The sequence below is a fragment of the Aquila chrysaetos genome, chromosome 4 (genome assembly GCF_900496995.4).
Source record: "Aquila chrysaetos chrysaetos chromosome 4, bAquChr1.4, whole genome shotgun sequence".
Lineage (NCBI taxonomy): Eukaryota > Metazoa > Chordata > Aves > Accipitriformes > Accipitridae > Aquila > Aquila chrysaetos.
In genome coordinates, this window is record NC_044007.1 from 26677509 (window position 1) to 26697739 (window position 20231).

At 41.6% G+C, this 20231-nt stretch overlaps 1 long non-coding RNA gene across 1 annotated transcript; it reads left to right on the forward strand.

The window, feature by feature from the left end:
• The first annotated feature begins 4809 nt into the window (after window positions 1–4809).
• LOC115340424 lies at window positions 4810–19867 on the forward strand. Its single transcript, XR_003923050.2, has 3 exons — window positions 4810–6159; window positions 7490–7690; window positions 19688–19867. It is a non-coding gene; the product is annotated as an uncharacterized LOC115340424 (long non-coding RNA).
• Window positions 19868–20231: the final 364 nt, after the last annotated feature.

The window sequence follows — 20231 nt, forward strand, 5'->3', positions numbered from 1 at the left end:
GTTTTGCTCACATAATTTTAAGTAAGCATAGAGTGGCTTGCTGTGATAACCAGCAGTGGCTGTGCTCTAGAGACATGCAACCTCTTCTGCTGAGTTGGACCAGTCCAGCTTTTAGTTAGTCTTACCCTGGGTTCTTCTGTGCTTCCAACATCTGCTTGAGTAAAACACAACTGTTGATTTTCATCTTCAGGCAAATATAATGAAAAGTAATTGGTCCAATGGTTCCTACTGCATGGGTCAGCTACTCCAGACCACAGTTCGTTATCTTTGATACGTGGAACTGAGTTGAATTGTGAAAACTGTGGACACCCTCATGGTCTGTGAAAAGCTTTGAGGGGTGACTGTGCTCTGTAGGTCCCAACATGGGTGAGTGACTTTTCCTTTCAGCCATCCTCCCTGACCCATCTGATGGACTACCTGGACTGCCAGAGGAGAGCTCGGGGTGGGTTCCTTCACCAGGGTCGGGGCACCTTGTTTTGCCCCAGCAGCACAGCAAGTGGCCCTCACCTGAGACGGCGTTAGTGTTAGAGGTGTAGAACCAGCATACCCCATTTCAGGCCAACCTCCCTCCTCTCCCAGAGACAGGGTTATGGGGGGGTGTCTGTGAATGAGGAGGCTCTACTGTGCTGGGGTTGCCCTTGACTAGCAGATGTTCCCCTAGATCTTAGGCCAGCAAATACAAAATCTGAGTGGCCTTCAGTGTCTTTTAACAGAACTGGAACTGAGAGTGGGGTAGAAGTAGGTCCAGAGTCAGGGTGTCAAAACCGATTTCTGTGCGGCAGCTTTTCCTTAGCTATACCTAGCAGATCCTGGGCACAGCTGAGAATATAAAAAGCTATAAACATGTTAATGCTGGTAATATTGCATGTTCTTTTGGCACTTAGCTTCCCTCTTGGAGGAAAGCCAGCTCATCTTTTGATTTTTTTGTGTTACAGATTCTCCTGAGATGCTACATACTCAGGTCAGGCTTTGTGATTTGTATTAAAGTGGTGTAACTGAGAGTAAGTCTATTAATTTATTTTGGTGTAGAAAGTAAGAATCTGAACCCTTCCTGCTATTGCTGAATCAGTAAACAGAGGTTAATAAATTGTGCCACTCTGTAGATTTTTTTCTGCAGATGGGAACCCAGGAAAAACTTAGAGGTACTTGTATGACATTAAGTACGAGTGAATTCAATGTAATTTTAAACTTGCAGTCTTTCAGGTAACAGTGTGGAAGAAAACAGACATTCTAGGGTTTTTTATTGTAATTCTGAAGCTGGGGACTTGAAACCATTTTTGAGTAAGTAAGTTTGCTGTGGAAACGAACAGGTATCAATTGCAGATTAGGGTGATTTTGAAAAACGAGTTTAGCGACTGCTCAAAGGTTATATCTGCAAGAGTTATAAAAAATACATCATCTACAGGAGACCAGAAGTGAAGCATTACAAAGGAGAGAAAGTAAACAAGTAAGCCAGGAATGAAAAAGGGTGTAGTTTGGCTGGAAAGTAGCGTTGAGTGGTCTAGGCATCTGCACAGTGCAGGTGGGACTGATGTATTGTAAGCTATTGTACATATTGAGAAATATTTCAGATTAGAAAGATTGCTGCTATATAACTTTTTTTCTGTGAGTACTGTTAGCAAAATTCACAGCTGGATTGGAGAGAGAAGTAGATTTGCTCAGAGAGAGGGATGTGAGATGATGATGGGCTGAAAATTGTCTTGGTAAGGAAAAAACTGGGAGTAGAGACAGTTTACTGAGTGGCACAGTATTGCAGGAGACACTAATAATTGGAAGGGTGTCAGTGACCAAGAGTTAAATGAATGAAGCTAAACACGGTATAACTTTTTGGCAAAACCTGTAGTGCCACCAATCCAGATCTAAGCCTGGGAGATTCAGCATTGTAGGTCAGAACAAGTGCTAGTTAACAGATCCTGCCTTCCACTAATGGGAGCAATGTAGAATTCACCCATTTCTTGTCACCTGAGCCCGAACACCAAACAGGTCACTGAAGTGATTTTTGTTATTAGCTGTTACAGTTGGTACAGGGGTTAGACAGTGGCTCTGGTGCACGTGATGAGTCCTGATAAGGGTCATGTGTAAAAGAGAGGTGATGGGGGCAAGCAACTGCGTACTATTATACAAACAACCGTTTTCCCTCATAAAATAAAGCTGATATGAGTGCGATCTATTTGACTGCTCACATTAACTGTGTCTTGTTGTATGATTTTACTTAGAAAGTAGAAAAGGAAGCAGAAATTAAACAGGAAGAGAAAAAATTAAAGGGGAAGGAGCATGAACAATTCAAGATGTGGATCTGGCATTTTTACTGCAAAATGAAGCAAATGAAATGTCAATCTGGCTTTTTGAAGGGCTTCAGAGTCTTTCAAAAGTTACAGAAAGGCAAGGTTTTGATTAAGGTAATGGGATTCATTATGGTGTGGTTGTTGGGAAGCTTTGCTGACTTTGCTTAAGTGTAGAATAGATAGAGGATATATATAAGAGCCTAAAGAGATCAATATTCAAGCAGTGACATAGGAGGGGTATTTGGCTATCAAAATTTGTTAGGTTTGTCCAGCTTTTCCAAATGCTACCTGTGACAAAAGGAAAACAAGGATGAAAAATATTTTACAGCCGGTTTTATACAGATGCCAGACTCTTATTAGTAAGATCACTGAAACTAGAAGCATCTGCTTGGAATGGGAAGTACATTTGGAATGACAGAGTTGTATTTCATTAAGACATCAGCTAGAAGGTGGAGTTATTGTGGCTGAGGGTTAGGAAGAGGAAAGACAAAACAAAGGGAAGAAAAGGTGACAATTCTACATCAATATGGTTGAATGAAATTGCAGTAGGGTGTTATTTAAATAAAATAAAAAACAACCCACAGGTCACATTCTAATCTTGGCTTATTTCAGAATTCTGTTATCAAAACCAGAATTTGGTCTCCTCTTTGAGCTACTGTTTTTCATTCCAGTCCACAGGCAAACAAACAAAAGAATTTAAATTAGTGACTGACTTGTCCAAAGTGGAATGCAACTGCAACAACTAATTTAAATGTAGCCAAAAAGGGAACTTTGTTGTCTAGGAACATAATTTATATTTATTTCTTTGCTACAAATAACTCAAGTATATGACAAGGTGTCGCTATCAAAAACCACTAAGGGAATTAGGAGTTACGGATCTGTTTCTGTACACAAATCTGTCTCTTTGGCTATCACCCTGCTTTGGGATGGTCTAGACACCACAGAAATCTTTTGCCTCCCCAAATTACATGACCCAATAGGAAACATGGAGACAGAAAAGGCAAATCCTTTACACCCTAGCGGTCTCTATTATTCTTTGGCAGTTGCAGGGGGAGAATTCTTGCTGTTTGGACAGTGTTTGCTGCCTGAAACTCCATCCCTGTCTTGTCTAGGAAAGATATAGCAGGTTGGATGGAAAACACCTATGGACTGGACCTGAGCCCCAGGCCGCTAGTTGGACTTTGGGGACTGGATTATTGAGAATGGCAAGTGATGTGAAGTGAAGAATAAAGATAAATTTGGGAGACTGCTTGATGGGACAGAAGAAAGTTAGATCTCACAGTGAAGGTGTAATGATGGTGAACAAATATGGAGTGTGAGATATTGTGAAGATACCCAGCGTTCTTGTGATTAGAAAGGCAACATCTCCTGAAGCATTCTCACTTAGATTAGCTGTTTATTAGGTGTGGTGTGTGCAGCTTGAGAAATACACCAGAAGAATTACTTTTCTACTTCATAAGCTCATTTCCTTATTGTTCACTAACCTGTTGTCATCACTATAGGCTCCAGCCCAGACCTCTCATTAATCACAGTTGGAGAGCTTTGTAGCTCTCACACCAGGGGAGGAAGATAGGTTTTTAGTTCCCAATGATCTCCTCTTGAGTTTTGTGGGGAAAAAACAGAATTATCTTTCTGCTCCTCTATCCTTGACCAAACATGTTACTTCTGGTGGAGTGCAGATATCATCAGTGGTAATGCTTGAATCTAAATGGGCAAAGAAACTCCAACAACTGTGTTATTCAAATTTCTTTTGTAAACAAAAAGAGAAAAATGCATATTTCGGAAACAGACAAGTACAAAAATGCTAAAAAATCTTCAGTGATGAGACAAGGTAACGTGCACAACTAGGTACATTCTGCTCCCAGCTGCTCTGAAAGTCCTGGATGATAAAACTCGCTTCATGTTACTCTAGATTTTCACTAGTGCAGGGAAGAGCAAAACCTAGCACATTTTTAAAATCACTTGTTTCCTTATGATATCAAAATTTGAAGAGAAAAATGCTCCGTTTTCAGGTCTTAGAAAATCCTGATTGTGCAGAATTCTGCATACCGAGCTGGAGCTTAGAGCATGACAGGTGCAGATTTATGCATCTAATAATATTGGGATCTTAGATTTAGTTTTTGCTGTTTATTGAACTAAATACTATTAAAAGATTGTATTATGATATGTATAATAATGTTTCTTTAAATTACTTTGCACTGCTGAGCTGAGATGTACCTAGGATTTCAAAGCAACGGTATTATTGTAAGACCCTGTTTAAATAAAACTGGGGTATAAACCGAAAATAAAATAAACCATGTATTTCTCTTGAAAGATCTGCATTTTTTAAGTTCAGATCTGTAACTTTCCTAGAAAGATGTTTCCAAAGCCAATGGTAAACTGAGGATATTCCATGTTAGAAGAGGTCAGTTCTTTCAGTTGCATGACTGTTCCTCCAAAAACTTTTAAAAGTTTCACAATAAACTCAATCAAGAGGCTTTTCTATTGAAATCTAATGCTTTCTGTCACATCTTTTGCCCAAAGACAGAACTTGGCTAACCATACCTGGAGGCAGGGCAGCAGAAGACATGTACAGTGACTGTAAGTGGAAGTGAATGACCGGTGACCGCCCCGGCATGGGACGGGAAGGAGGGCTCCGCTCAGGCTGAGGCACGCTCGCAGGGTTGTCTTGTTGTTCCCTGGAGATGTCCTTTGTGACCTCTCTCCTTTCCTCTCCCTTTTCCCTGGGCAAGAGGCCCCAGAAGGCGGGGGAAGACGGCAGAACCGGAGGCACGGGCTGAAACGGGGCTGTCTGCGCTCTCCCAGCGGCGACTGGGGACAGAGCAAAAGCCTTGTCTTGCATCTGCTCTTGAAGGGGGGCTGCTTTCGGGTGCACTCTTGTGCACGTTGAGGCGGAAAGAAAAGCCCTCACGTGCAGACGAGGATGCCAGAGAGCACTTCTGCTGTGGTCCCCGCATCCTCTGGCAGTCCGCACAAACAGTGGCAATTTGTCTGCTCTCCAGACATTTATTTATTGAGTGGAGAGGAGGGCTGAGCACTTGCAGGACAGCAAAGTAGAGAAATTAATAGGATGCTCAGAGAATTAATAATGTCATGTGGAACTATTCCTTATTTAGTTACCAGATGAAAAGTGGCTCAATCCATTAAACAGCCGTCAAACCGTCCAGTGCCTGGCTGGCCTCGGTGAAAGTAGTTTGTGTGAAATCCAGTTTTGAGTGTACAGACATCACTCCCATTAAGATAATTTATGCAGTTAGTGCAAGCTGGGACTCCTGTTGTCCCTCTCAAGAATCAGGCTAATAATGAAATAGCACCAAATACTTTTCTAGCCAGGCATCATCTCATTAGTTCAGCTTTTGGACTTGAGGCCTTTCTAAAAAATCTGGGAGATGCCTGTATTTTAATGCTATACATTTATTGCACAAAGGAGAGATGGGATTTGCAGGTGCACATTATGCGTATGTGTTAGTGAGAGAGACTGCTGGTTCGTCACATAGGTGTCCGTGCAATGTAGCAAACCTCTCAAGTTGGTGGAATCAAATGACATCTAGCGTTGTGCGGTACAAATGAGCCTTTTTTTTTGGCAAATGAGGTTTTTTTTGTATGTAGTTATTTAAATGGGATTTTTTGGGAAGTCAAACCAACAGGCTGCATGAGCGCAGGCTGAACAGGGGATCTGAGGCGCAGGCGGCAGCTGCAGCTGTACTGCTGTCGTTGCTCAGCTTTTCACCTTGCACGTGCTTACCATATTGTAAAGGTAATTGTAAAATAATAACAATTTCTTCCCTCTCTCTTTCTTCCCCTGTAAAATACTGAGTGACAAAGTAGTGTCTGAAGAACAGGCATTTTTGTGGTTGGAGATCAAGAAAGGAAGGTAAGATTGGGGAAAGTGCTGATGAAGGGGCATTAGCCTTATTTCACCTTGGTGTTAACAAAAGCCTTATCAAACCTGGAGTCTGCATGCAAAAACATGCCGACAAGTGTGTGCCTGTCCCATGCCCACCTGCTACTGCAGCTGTGTGGGAAGGCAGGGGCCGATGGAGGTGCCGATGTACCCCCTGCATCGGTTTTCATCGCCGTGGCCATTGTCCGCAGCAGCAGCAGAGTGTTGCTGGGGGAAAAAGCAGGGTACTAGCAAGGAGCAAAGCCCTGGGAATGGTGATGTGGTTTAACCCCAGTAGGCGGCAAAGCACCACACAGACTCTTGCTCACTCCCCCACCCAGTAGGATGTGGGGGAGAATCAGAAGGGTAAAAGTGAGAAAACTTTTGGATTGAGATAAAGACAGTTTAATAATTAAAAGAAAGGGAAAAAACCCAACAAAAAGAGAGGGAAAAAAAAACAACCAAGAAAAACAAGGAGGAAGAGCAGCTCCCACCAACCTCCACCCCCCCAGTTTTATTGCTGATCATGGCATCATATGGGATGGGACATCCCTTTGGTCAGTTGGGGTCAGCTGTCCCAGCTGTGTCCCCCCCAACTCCTTGTGCCCCCCCAGCCTCCTCGCTGGTGGGGTGGGGTGAGGAGCAGAAAGGGCCTTGGCTCTATGTAAGCACTGCTCAGCAATAGCTAAAACATCCCTGTGTTATCAACACTGTTTTCATCACAAATCCAAAACATACCCCATACCAGCTAGTACGAAGAAAATTAACTCTATCCCAGCCAGAACCAGTACAAATGGTTAGGGATGCTGAACCACTGCATTGGCTCCAATCAGTGTTCCCGTGTTCAAGGAATAGGTTTGAATCTCTGGTGCTCCTGTTGTGTAGGAGAAAGAATGACTCAGTGCTTGCTCTGACACCGGTCCTGATCCTTCAGCGAGGGCTTGCATAAATCTCCCCCCACAAGCTGGTGAAATTTTTTGATGTATACAGGCAGGGGGAGGGGAGCCAGTGTAATTAGAAGGGAAAAAAAAAAAAAAAAAAGCTGAAGGAGAACTAATTACTGCAGTCATTTTTTTTTTCTGGCTTTGTTAATGAGGAAATGGAATTGGGAAACAGAGATACTGTATATGAAACACTTTGACAGTTTAAAAACTGTTAGCCGCATCTAGTGAGACTGCTTAATTTTTAGTACTAATAGCAGAGCCATTCCCAGAACAACAGTTCTCTGAGCTGCAGTGGTACTCTGGGGATGACGCTGCTATTTGTAACAATATTACTCCTCTTGTTCTTTTTTTTTTTTTTTTTTTTTTTTTTTTTAAAGCCTCATCACTCCCCGTTTATTGTGGTACTTGCTGCGTGTGATGAGAGCAAGGGAGGTTTGCACATTTGGAGCGGCTCCTGCGTGTCTCAACGCATCTTATCTGGCTCTCCCGAGGATCAGTGGAACAGGCAGCTGCCGCCTTCATCCCCCCTCGTGCCGGTACTTCAGCAGTCGCCAACTTTCACCCAGCTTCGAAGGCAGGTGAGGGGCTGACCACTGATGACCCTTCATGCAATGAAAAACACCTAAAAAGAAATATATAAAAATGATTATCTTTTCCCCAGATTTTACACAATGTTCAGCACAATAGTTGATAACATCAGGTGAAAGTAATACACTTGGCAAGGGAAAGACATTGCTTTTTAGCACTGACCTTTTTGCTGTAATACAGGTTTTTGTAGCAACTTGGTTACGAAAACCATGTATCTGCTTCTTACCCTGAAACAAACAAAAATTAAGAGGCAGAAGAGTTGGTACATTATTTTTCTTTTATCTTTATACTTTTTTATCAAAATGTTATTTTATAATATGGTATCCACTTACATTTTTTAATGCAGGCATCTTGGCATGGATCCATTTGTAAACATTGCTTGGAAATGCCAAGCTCACATTGAAGGCAATTGGCGTTTGAGCTGTATAGGATCAAGCCCACTCAGCTGTTGTGTAGATTTGCTGATTTACATGAAAACTCACATGCATTTGTTCATATGTTCGACCACTCCCTTTTTTGTACAAAAATAAATTGTTTCTTAAGCACATATTTTATCTTCTCTCATAAAGCTACAGCTGTTGAAATCCAGGTTGCATCCTAATACAGTCCTTACTACCTCATTTTTTCCCCTGGAATGGAGGTTGCGTTGTATAGACTAGTATGTATATGAGTGTCCACAGAAGAAGAAAACCCAGAATTTTCCATTCTCTCACATTTACTTGCTACAATTGAGTATTTATCCCTAAGGGTGCTGTACTGGACAGCTTCCATTATAAACGTGAACATTTGAATTTGCTGCACAATGGGCCAAGTTCGGAACTGGTATTAACTCAAATTTGTCTGTTAGGTTTGGGAAGAAGGTGATTTCTTGCTTTTCTAGAGAGAAGTGGATTTGCTTTCAGTGTAAAAGTATGCAGTGGCACAAATATCTCTTGAGCTGTGCTTTCTGCAACAGAACTGAATTTGACTTATTGTGCAAACACAATTTTCACAAATTTGGGACTGAAAGGGAAATCCTGGATTACTGCATGCAGTACCTTGTTCTCAGATGAAAACAGGTTATAGAGTTTCTTTATCAAACTCCAATTTACCCCAGTTATGTATTTTTTTGCCCCAGCGTAATATTAGAGGGCTGTTCAGGAACCCACTCTTCTGAAGGCTCAAAACGTTCTTCTAAATCCATTCTTACATATTCAGGAACAATTTATACCCATTTGTTCTCATGCCAGCATTTTCCTTTAGCTTAAATAGCTCTTTCTTCTCCGTGTGTTTACCTCCCCCCAATGTATTTATAGGCAGCAATCATAACTCTCATTGTTTATCACATCTCTATTTACTATTTTAATTAGAAATAGCAGCCCTAATTTCTTCCTTTTTCTTTTCTTTATAAAATAAAAGATTGATTATCTGATATTTGATGCCACCAATTTTCTTTCTTTTTTTGTGTTAATTTTAAATGGCATCAATTTATTTAACTTGCTGCTCATACGGAAAAAGAATGTTATGCCTAATTGGCTGCATTTTTGTAGCTACACAAAGGGGACATTGCATAAAGGCGAAGCAGTTGGATTCGCTGTCAAAACAAATTAGAAAGTATATTTTTGGTTCTTATTAGGGTAACAAAAATACGTGGTTCGTCTGCAAGCTGTATAATCATTTGACCTATTTATGACCTCAGGTGCACTTGGTTCACCTCCAAAGACCAAATGAAGTGATAACTGTAGCTAGTCAATAATCCAGGACTTAGCTGGCCCAGGAGACATTACTGTTAGTGTCCTATGGGTGATGTCTAAATTAGATGGCAGTCAGGTATGTGTACACTAGAGCGGTCATTAGAGTGGGCAGATGTGCTCAACTAATGGCTTACAGTGGGGATTGCTGCAGGGGGAATTCCTTGAGAAAAAAGTGAGTTAATGCAAGACAATAGGCTATACAAAAGGGTGCTTTTCTGTGAGCTGTGGCAAATATTTTCAACTTACAGACTTGTTACTATTACTTGATGGACAAAATATGTGAATTATTAAATTAACATGAAAGATGAAACTAATCTGGGTGCATAAACACTGGCCAGTGATACCATTCAAAGTAAGCTTTTCATTCTAAATATGTAAAAACACTGGACTAAACCAGTAATGCAACATAGAGCCCTATGCACAACAGAATAAAGCTCTACACATGTAAGCAAGAAATGTCTATGATCTCATTACAGCATTGAGAGCTAACCAGCATTACTCCCAGATCACAAAGAAGACTAAGTGCACAAGTGACCTATGTACCAGCATCTATGCAAATCTCAGGCAGATGCAGAGATTTATACACACTTTACACACCCCTGAGGAAATACCCATTTTATATCACTGATGGAGCAGATGTATTTTCCTCTGTGAAATGTGCATAGAATCTAATCAGAACAAAGTGTTTAATGTATTCAAAACAAGCACACACCATCCCTTAACTTTACTAGTAAACTGGAATAGAGAGCAATGTCATATCTAAACTAATTAGAGGTTTTATTGTATGCTATGACTATACATTTGCATGAGTCCATTAGCAGAATCTTGTGCCATTCCAACTGCACTGCAAATTCTTACCCAGGCAAAAATAACTTTTATTCTGATCATAATTGGCAGTGTCATGAAAAACTGCCAATGAGAGATATTACTATCCCTTGAAAATTTTGATGTAGATTTCCAATATTTAGCCCTGCCCTCCCTGCCCAACCCTTTCAACTTTGTCGATATGGAAGAAAGGGTGAAAGTCAGTCCCAAACAGAGCCTTCTAGAGCAATCAGCCCAGTCCTGCATCTGTACATTTTGCAACAGGAAAGTGAGTATTATGCTGCAAAATTTGAACTTGTAGACTCTTAACTGTTTTGATGTCATACTATCAGAATAAAAGAACATGATGCAGTTAATGTCTGTATAATCCTAAACAGTATAAAATGAGATGTATATTTGAAGCGTCAAGGCATTTGAATGTATCTTGTGCCACGGTCATGGACAATTATGTAAGGATCCACGAATAAAACATTTTTAGTACATAAACAGAGTAGAAACATAAGAAAAAAGGAACAAAATGTGCAATAATGAATCAAGAAGGAAATTCATCCTTTAATCTTTTGCAGACTTTGGATCATAGCACTCCAAGGAAAGCAGAATTACTCATAGTAATGTCCAGAGAAATACATAATTTACAACCTATCCACCACAAAGATTTTAATCCTCAGGTTTTTTTTGAGCCCTACAGATGGAGAAATTATTGTTAGCCTTTCTAAGCCTTTCATACTTCAGTGAGGAGATCCAAAAAGGGGCACATTAGTGTCCATAGATTTAAATGCAGGATTAGCAAGATGGTAGTGTTGAATTCAGGACAATGAAAGCCAGCCTCACAAAGCAAACAAATCACTCATCCTGCTTCTGGCATCAGCTGGCAATAACATTGCAAGGAAGACCGCTTGTTCCAAGGAACTTGTAGCTCATGTAGTGACACAGATATTTGTCAGTCTAATGAAAGCCTAGGAGAAGGGAAGATACAATTTGGAAATGATTTAGGTAGCTGAGTTATTGAGGGGTTAAATATAATACAATTATTTCAAGATGCCAGATGATATGGCAGCCAATTTTGAGGTACAACTTTTTAATGATAAATGAGTTCCTGCGATTATTCAGGATGTTATTGCTGAATGCTAGGGAGACAGGTTTTGGCATGCGTTAGCTGAAAACCCGAGATCTGCCAGAAGCAGGGTACTAAGGAGATCATTTATACTGACTAATAAAAATGAAGTGTTCTGGTTCTAGAACTGATTCTTATTAATATCATTTTGCATTAAGTGACATGATATGAGGGACATCTAAAATAAAGAATGTCTTTCAAGGCTCAGAACAACCAGGCCCTTCTCAAAGTACACACCTTCTTGTTTGTGAATTAAAAATTAAGCTTTATTTTGCTGATTGGGCTTTATTTGGATGATCATCTGGAGGTGCAGTAACTACGAGCTAGATTTTCTGCTGGTTCATAGGTTGGCATCAGTCCAGTGAGTGAGTGGAGCAACAGTGAGCTCCACAGCTGAGAATCCTCATCCCAAGCTGTATCCCACTGAGTTTAAATGGTTTAAAGTTTTAAGAGCTTACAATTCTCCAAACGTTTTTCATGGATTTAATGCAGCCTTGCAAAATACAATTCCTTGGACACAAGCATGAGTTTAGTGCTGTAGAATCGTGAGTGATGGAAAAGCAGGGAATGGTTAATTAGTTGATCAGATTTGTTGAGGGTATTTGCCATCTTTGTGAAATTCCAGGATGTGGAAAAATAATTAAGTTGGTTTGGGGAGTACAAAGAGGGAATCTGGGTGTTTTCCACTGAAGAGAAATTCTGAAGAGTTTTGTTGAGAAAGAATAGAAACATTTTATTTAAAAAATTGGAAATCTTAGTGTGACCATAGCTGGGTACAGTTCTATTATAAGGCTGGGTGACTCCATACAAGTAAGAAAGAAGCCAGTTTTGAAAGACTCTTGAGGTCTGTGCATTTACATGGACTGCTTTTCTACATTTTCTGATGGTGAAACATTCCATCTGAGAACTTCTGACTGGAGTCAAAATGGACATAGCACTAAGGATAGTTAAAGAAACTGGACTGGTGGCACAGAGTCCTCATGTGCAGAGCCTCTGTGGTGAAGAGCTGGAAGACAAAACTGATAATGGGTTGGAAGAAAGAAAAACTGGCAGAGGCAAGATGAGAGTTTTGAGAAATCAGAATTTCTAATAGAGGAGGAGATGCAGTTTAAAAGCTTGACCATGCACAGAGAAGCATTATTCATTTTCACCCTCTTCTCCATTTAGAATGACATTTTTTGGCAGTTAAATTTTGCCTTTTTCCAAAAGCCCACCAGTCTGTATTCTACCTGATCTATTATTCAACTGGAGAAGCAATGCTGACTGAATGTTTGCCTACCTTAGCAGTCAGAACAAGGTCAAACCTATGTGCTGCTATTTCTCCTGGAAATAGTCTTATTTCAGCACCACTACGTGTTGCTATTTCTCCTGGAAATAGTCTTATTTTAGCACCCCTACGTGCTGCTATTTCTCCTGGAAACAGTCTTATTTTAGCACCAGCCATTTCTAAGTTGCAGCAACATTTTAATATAACTCTTCCTGAAAACCCTTCAGATCCCTTGCACCTGTGTGACAAACAGGAGGGAGACGGCGCCCGAGAGAAAAGCATGAACCAAGGCTGAGGGGAATAGCTGGGACAGGGTAGATGAGGCTGCTGCTCAGCTCTGGTCTCTTGGAGACGGAGGGAGCTGTGGCAGAGGTGCAGGATGTGAGAGGGCTCCTTTCTCCAGCAGGGCCGGCCGGTGGTAGCCCAGGGGAAGTGGTGATGCTCATCCTCCCCTTCCCCCTCTACGGGTCGGAGCTGATGGAAACATCAAATGGCGAGAAGGAAAAGCACAGAAATGAAAAGAGCATAGCGGAAAGAAAATGCAAGCATGCCAAGAGGCAGGATCTCCTGGTGGAGCAGGAGGTGAGAGGGGAAGCCAGTGTCTGCAAGACCCTTGGTAGTCTTCCTTGGCCTGCAAGACCTCTGCAGATGAAAGGAGCTTGCTGTTCTGTGCTGGATGCAACAAAAACTTTTCAAAGTTTTTTCTTCTTCTGGGAAAAATGAGAGACATATGTGTGTGCCTGTGAAAAGTGTTTAGGGCACTGTGCCTGGCTGGGAGAAGCCCACCTTCATCCACCTGCAGTGCCAGGCTGCCAGCCGAGAGCGGGGGCTGCCGCTCCCGCGCTGGTTCAAGGAGTACTTCACACTTTTGGATATTCAACTTTTTTTTATAGAGATTGAAACATCTTCAGTGAGGCAAGCAGAGACTCTCAGTCCCCAGGCCACTTCTGGGGCATGAAAAATTCAGCTCTGAGGCTCTTTTAAAGTGCCTGTCTTTCTTCTGAGTCAGGCAGAGCAGGTCTGGAAGCTGGGGTTTCAAGCAGTTCCCGGTGTCCCCGTCACAAGCGCAGAGACTACATCCTTTTTCTCAGTTTGACCAGAAATTATATCCTGCTGCTGAAAAGCATTTGCTAGCAGAAGTTTTGCTGGGACTCAGATAAACTCCATGAAAAGTTTTTGTGTAGATGAAGTAGTGTTTTCCAACTGCTTTGCCAGAAAACTTCCAGTTAAACCCTATTTCGTAGCAATGCATCCTGGAGACTTACAGGGGGATGATTGCAGATTTGTACATGTGAAGCAATAGCAAAGACTGGATTCAGAGCCTGTGAAAGCCAATGAGGGTTTTCCCTTCAACCTGTCGTCCCCTCAGTGGGTTTTTCAGTGTACTTATGCAGCACTGGCTTGGTGGGAACCCAGAAATTCCCAGTTGCTCTTTAAAATCTCCTCCCCACAACAGACATAGTTTACTTGGAATGAGACAATTAAATTAGCAGTTTATCATCTCAGCTAACTGCCTTTTAAACTCCTTAACTGTCTTTGCAGTCCCTAGGGCAGCTTCATAGGTACTGATCACACTGGACAGGAGACAGGGATGGTGGGGTGATGGGCGGCCCATGCCGAAACAGAGCACCTACCTCAACTTGTCAGCATTTTCAGCCTTGAGGATGAATATTATTGCTGCAAGTGCAGCAGCTCCTGTGGGAAGAGTTTTCTTCTCAACATTATCCACCGGAGGCTCTTTTAAAATTAAAATTTGTTCTCCAGGGAGACTATAACAACCCACGAGGATACTGGGGAGGAGAAAGGCTATAAAGAAGCGCAGTTGCCCTGAGAGGAATTATTTTACTAATGCACACTCCTTTTTCACTTCCGTGGCTGCAGGCTGGACTCCCCGTGCCAGTACTGGAGGACACTGACCATGGGGTTGCAGGGTCTGAGTTCTGTGCTTGACTGCACTGACCAAGGGGGGCTCAGCCAGGAGCTTGGCAGACAGCAGCTCTCTCTACAGCTGGCTTTCCATGCAGTGGAAGCTTCAGCACGTGGCCTCTACGAGCAGCGTTGTGTGCTTCGACACCAAACGAGACGAAAATGTAGGGTTTGGAGTACGAGCACAGCTTTACCGTCTGCTTTGTCCTGCCTTTGCGTTCAGAATAGGAATGAAGGAATCAAGCTCTCTGACTTGGGCTTGAATTTCTGATCTAACACCAGCTTCTTCACTGTTTCTCTTGTAATTAGTCTCACTGAGAGGTGCTGGAATTGTTGAGAGGGTCTTGGAGGGGATAACAGTGTGCATATGCCCTTTGCCCAGAGCACCAGGGGAAAAAACCCTCCTGTGTTGGCACTCCTGGAAATGTTATCTGAATAATTCTTTTATTTGTGTTTGGACACAAATGATCTTTGGAAGCTTAGAACATAGAAGGCTACTACTATTTATTTTCTTTGGGGGCTGTGGGCACAGAATGACAGGGTTACTAAAGGGTGGGCATTTGGAGCTGAATGCAGTCCTGGGAGCATATTGGTACCAGGAGCTTGTCCCACGGTGCTTCTGCAGCTTTCATCTGTTTTCAGTACAATTACAGTGGATTTGCAGGGACTTTTTGAAAATTCCGCTTTAGGCTCGATTTGGGGAGCCCTCTGATTATGGAATTGATTTCTGCCTTTCTAAAATTTCAGCCTAATAAAGCATCTATAAACATTCATATCTTCTGGCATGTGAGTAGCCCCTGTGAACATCAGGAGTTTTATTACCCTTGCTGCTTTTGTGAAGAAGAGATTTTCCACGTGTCTCAGCAGATATGAGCAATTAAAGAAACTAATAAGAGGAGTGAAAACCAGTTTTGAAATGGTTTTTGTTTTTTCCAAGTGGATAAAAGATACACATATCCATTCGATTTTTATGCTTTAAAACTTATTAGGAATCAATATAAAATATTTGATATTTTTATATTATATTTATTTACACACTTTAAACATAAACCTAAAGGGAGTGTTTTGATCAAGATTTCTATATGAATTTCATTAGTCATGGAAACCAATTAGTTTTCCTAGCAGTATCTGTAATACAGATGCTTTCCACTGGGAACTTTGATGAAACTTAGCTCATTTCTCGTAGGTCCCTTGACACCCATGAGAACAGCAATTTCTTTCAGGACCACTACTGGCCCTGAGTGGCAAGGTCATGATGAAAGGTGCCAGCTCCCACTTTGTTCTGTCTTTGCCTCCTGAAGAGGAATGAAGGAATAAAGACTTAAACTTCTGGATTTGGCAGTCTCTGGAAATGTCCTGTTTTCCCATACGATGGACTGTAAATAGAACACAATTTACTAAGACAAAAGGATATTAGATGTAAATATATTTTCAGCCAGGGTTTCCTCACAAACCTGATTTCTTGGAAATGATGATTGACTGACTACGTTACTTATTTTCTGTAGTGCTATTTGCGCTTCTTTTTTAGCAATTGTATGTTTTTATCTGAACTACAAGTAATTTCTTGCCAATTATGCTGATGAAGTGTGAAGCTCATTCACAATTCCTTTTTCAGATTCCAGTTCAGTGCACAATAATGTTCAAACTACCTACAGCTGGGTTGTCAAGGTAGAAGTAGGTTATTTGCTGCTGACATGATTCGACCTACATTAGAAGGAGGAAAGAATGATCTCTGCCCTCTTTGCTGGTTCCATAATCTGTATCTACAAAAATGTGCGAAGTCCAACTTCAAGGAAAGAATTTGGTATCCCAGGCCAAACAGTGTCATTGCAACTCCAGTTAACTGATATTGAAGTGACTTCACTCCAGATGTAAGAGGAAATAATTTAGTCTTGTATTGGCAAAACCATGTTTTAATTTGAAATTTGTGTGTGCACATGTGTCCTTCAGAGGAGCTGATTCAAAAGAAATAGGTGAAGACTAGTCAGCAGCCTGAAAGATAGGGAATTCCCTTGGGGTGGTAGCAGCCATGGTTTGAATACTGCAGACTGGAAAAAGACTCAAACACAAGTCTTTTGCTATTCAAGCGAATGCTTTAACCATGCCTAAGGTGACTGGTGCTGGCACTTTTTACCCCAGCATGTCTTTCAGTGAATGTGCCCAGGGCTGGTGCGTTCAGGGACAAACCCAGTGCTGCTGCTGCTGCTGTTCATTAGGTGTGGTCTGTTTGCCCGCTGGAGAGGAAGCCACGGTACCTCTTGTACCATCTCTCTGAATTACAGCAGTGCTTAGGCAGGATGCAGGAATGAGTCTGTTCAGATCTCATGCTTCTGAGTAAGCAAATATTTAAGTTTAGGGGTCTGGGTAATGGTATTGTTCAAAAAGATTTTTTTAAAAAGTGTGGCCAGGGCTGGAGTGCACTGGAAGGCAAGTCTTTTTAATCATCCTCCCAGGCTTACGGCTGCCTGGGTCCTAAGCTTAGCTGAGAATTTTCATCTTTTTTATCTACACTCTGCAACTGAAAGTTATTGTACTTAGCTTTGTGTAGTTGTGGTTTTGGACTGTATTACATTTACATTATGAACTGTCTGAGAACAACCCTCTGATAAAAAGCTGTTCTCACTACCAGCAAAGTTTACTCCTGGTGGACATTGGTATGACTGAGGTCAAAATTTATCCTTCTGGAATTTAGGAGCAGAGAAAACTTGTTTTGCAGAGAAAGTCAGAGTCAGTTTGTACTCTGGACCCTCAGAAGCTGATATAGAGTTGGTGCTTTAGCAATCATTTTTTTGTGGCTGGTACCCAGCCAGTTACTTAGCCAGCCTTAGCACTAATAAAGCCACGTGAAACAGTTTTTACTGAACTTCAGGTTACAATCATCTTACTTTGAATAGTTATTTAACTCCAAAGACAAGCCCACTGCAAGCGGTCAGGCTGTTTGCAAACTAAGGTACTCCTCAGCATCAGTATGAGAAATTTGACCTATACTATCGCACTGAGTGTGACTCTGAGACAGGAATAATCCTAGAAGAAAAGAATTAAAACTCCTAAAATTGTGGTATTTCTTTCTTAGTCATATAACTGTACCTTGTATGTTTTTTGTGGACTTTCACCTGGGAAATGAAGCTACATGATCTGCTAAGGGGTTAATCAGTTTGGTTTACTTAAAAATTCTTAACCACAATGAAAACATTTTTGCACCTAAGAGGAGAGATTGTGGGTGAAAAACTGAAGATACATGATTTATCACTCCCCTCACAAATAAAATTTATTCATTGCATCCACCAGCCATCACACAGATGGTCAGAAAATTGGCTTTGTGTAGGGATGTGGATTCAGGCATGAATATTAATATGAGACAGATGTAAACGCATATTAATATGCATTTGCTTTGCATGGACTGACATTACAATATTTTCATTAAAGAAACCGCATTTGAAATGGAAAGTATAGGTCACCTTTTAAAAACATAAAATAGTAGGGTACAATGTATTTACACTTTCCTGGAACAACAGAAACAACTGAATAAATATTTTTTTTTTTTAAAAAGAAGAGTGTGTAACATTTCTTGTAGCAAAATATGCTGGATGCAACATAATAATTAATAAATCAGGAAGACATCTCTCACTTTGCGGTTAAAACACACTTCCTCCTTTTTGCCTGTCTTGTTACACCAGCAGTAATGCACGCTGTAACGTTCGGGAGATAGATACAGGGCTCCAGATCGGCATACAGTGAAGTTAAGTTAAGTTAGGTGGACTTACTAAACTCATCCTGTCTCAAAATGCACCATTCAATATGTTGTTGTTTTTCCAATGGCAGCAATGCATAAAACCTGTAAGATTTATGAAGATACAGTACTTCATGTGGTAGTTTTTTTTTGTAGGGGACAGCATTGATGTTCGCAGCAGCGTTCACATCTGTGCATTGTTAGTATTTGCTCATGGTAACATGATACATTTGCCCAAAGAGAAACACGGTGTCATTATATATGTCATATTATAAAAGACAATTTCACAGATATTTGCTGAGCATTTTTTGCAAAGGCTCTGTAACAGTAATATCATTTCAAGGGGGAAATTGGATTAATTTTGTTCTTATATAAAACACTGAGGTGCTTTCTAGCTGGTAGCCATAATGCTTGAGTGTCTGAATAAACAATTTTATAATTATAAATATTTTGCGAGGAGATGTTGTTGAAGTTAAGATGAAAGGTATCAGCAGGCTGTCCGGTGTCTTGTCAGATCCCATGCACTCTTTGAATGTAACTATGGCATTATAAATCTGTGGAAGCACCTGGGCTGGCTTCTGCTCGCATTGCAAAGCAGGTAGGTAGCCCTCCTCATCCTGCACGTGCAGGTGTGAACTCAGGGAGCTGGCTCACTCCTCTGCAACTGTGCAATTTAAAGATGGCACAAGTGCTGGTGTAAGCGAGACGGAGCTTTTTGTCCATGTCCGATCCCTGCGGCTAGTGAGGAAAAGCCCGTGTATAAGGTGGAGATAGTAACTACGCTGCTGTAAATCGCTTTGAGCGATGAAACCCACAGTACATTATTGGCCAAGCCACACCGCCTGCTGCCGAGTGCAGGATGCGGCACAGAAGCGGTAGCCCCGTGGGCTCCTTGTGCCCTCGCCTGCTGTGAGGCTGCTCGGCGCGGGGCAGAGGAGCCCTGTGCTCTGCTCTGGACCTGGCACGTGCCCCTGTGCGGGGAAGGGGTTTGAAAAAGGCGCTGCAGAGGCAGCTGTGACACCTTCGTGTCGCCTGCGGATTGCCCTACACAGGAGGCATTTTTGGCTAGCTTTTTAGAGCAACCAGCTATCCCGGTTGGTACGATATGAGGATAGTATCTAGTGCCCCAGTGTATTTTGGAAGCCTCTATGAAAACGGTAGCCTGATAGCTCTTCATGCTGCCAGATGCCAACGGACCGTTTTTGTATTTCTTGCAGCAGATGCTGGGTAAATAAATGTGGACTCTGTGACCTTTGCTCCAGCCCTCCCAGGTGCTTGAAAGACTCTGAGGCTCCTCTGCATGTGTGTGTGTGTGCACATATGTCAGTTTAATGATGGAAGAGGAGGAGGAAAGTTTATATTATTTGCTTTACTTTTTTTTTTCCTTTTCAGCTTCCTAAGTTTCAGAAAGTTTCACACAGAAGACTTCTCTGTAGCTCCTGAGAGCGTGCTGCCCTTGTTTTCCCTGTGGCTGACTCGCTCCAGCTCAGCTGTCAGTCAAACAGAGCATCTCCAGGAAGGTAATGCAGAGGGGACCCAGCTCCCGGCTCATTATACGCTTCTGTCAATAGAACAGAAGAGATCTCATTCACATAACATATTTTGTATCGCAGGTAACTTCCTCAAATTCCCAGTCATAAATCTTCCTAATTCAATATTCTGTGGTCTGATTCATCTGGCAAGCCAGCAGAGGTTTCAGCAAATCTGGCAGCTCCCTGCAACACTTTTCTCTCATGACTTACCCCTCCAGCCCCACATCCAATGCGGCTCTTTTCTCTCTCCCTCTTGCTTTTTTCCCCCCTCACAAAATCCCAGAGAATCAGTATTCTTATTCAGCAAGTTTCTTCAGAAATTATTTTCAATGGAAAAATATAGATTTAAAAAAAGTTGTGTTTGGTTTTTTTTTTTCCCCTAAATAAAATATTTGTTGAACAAT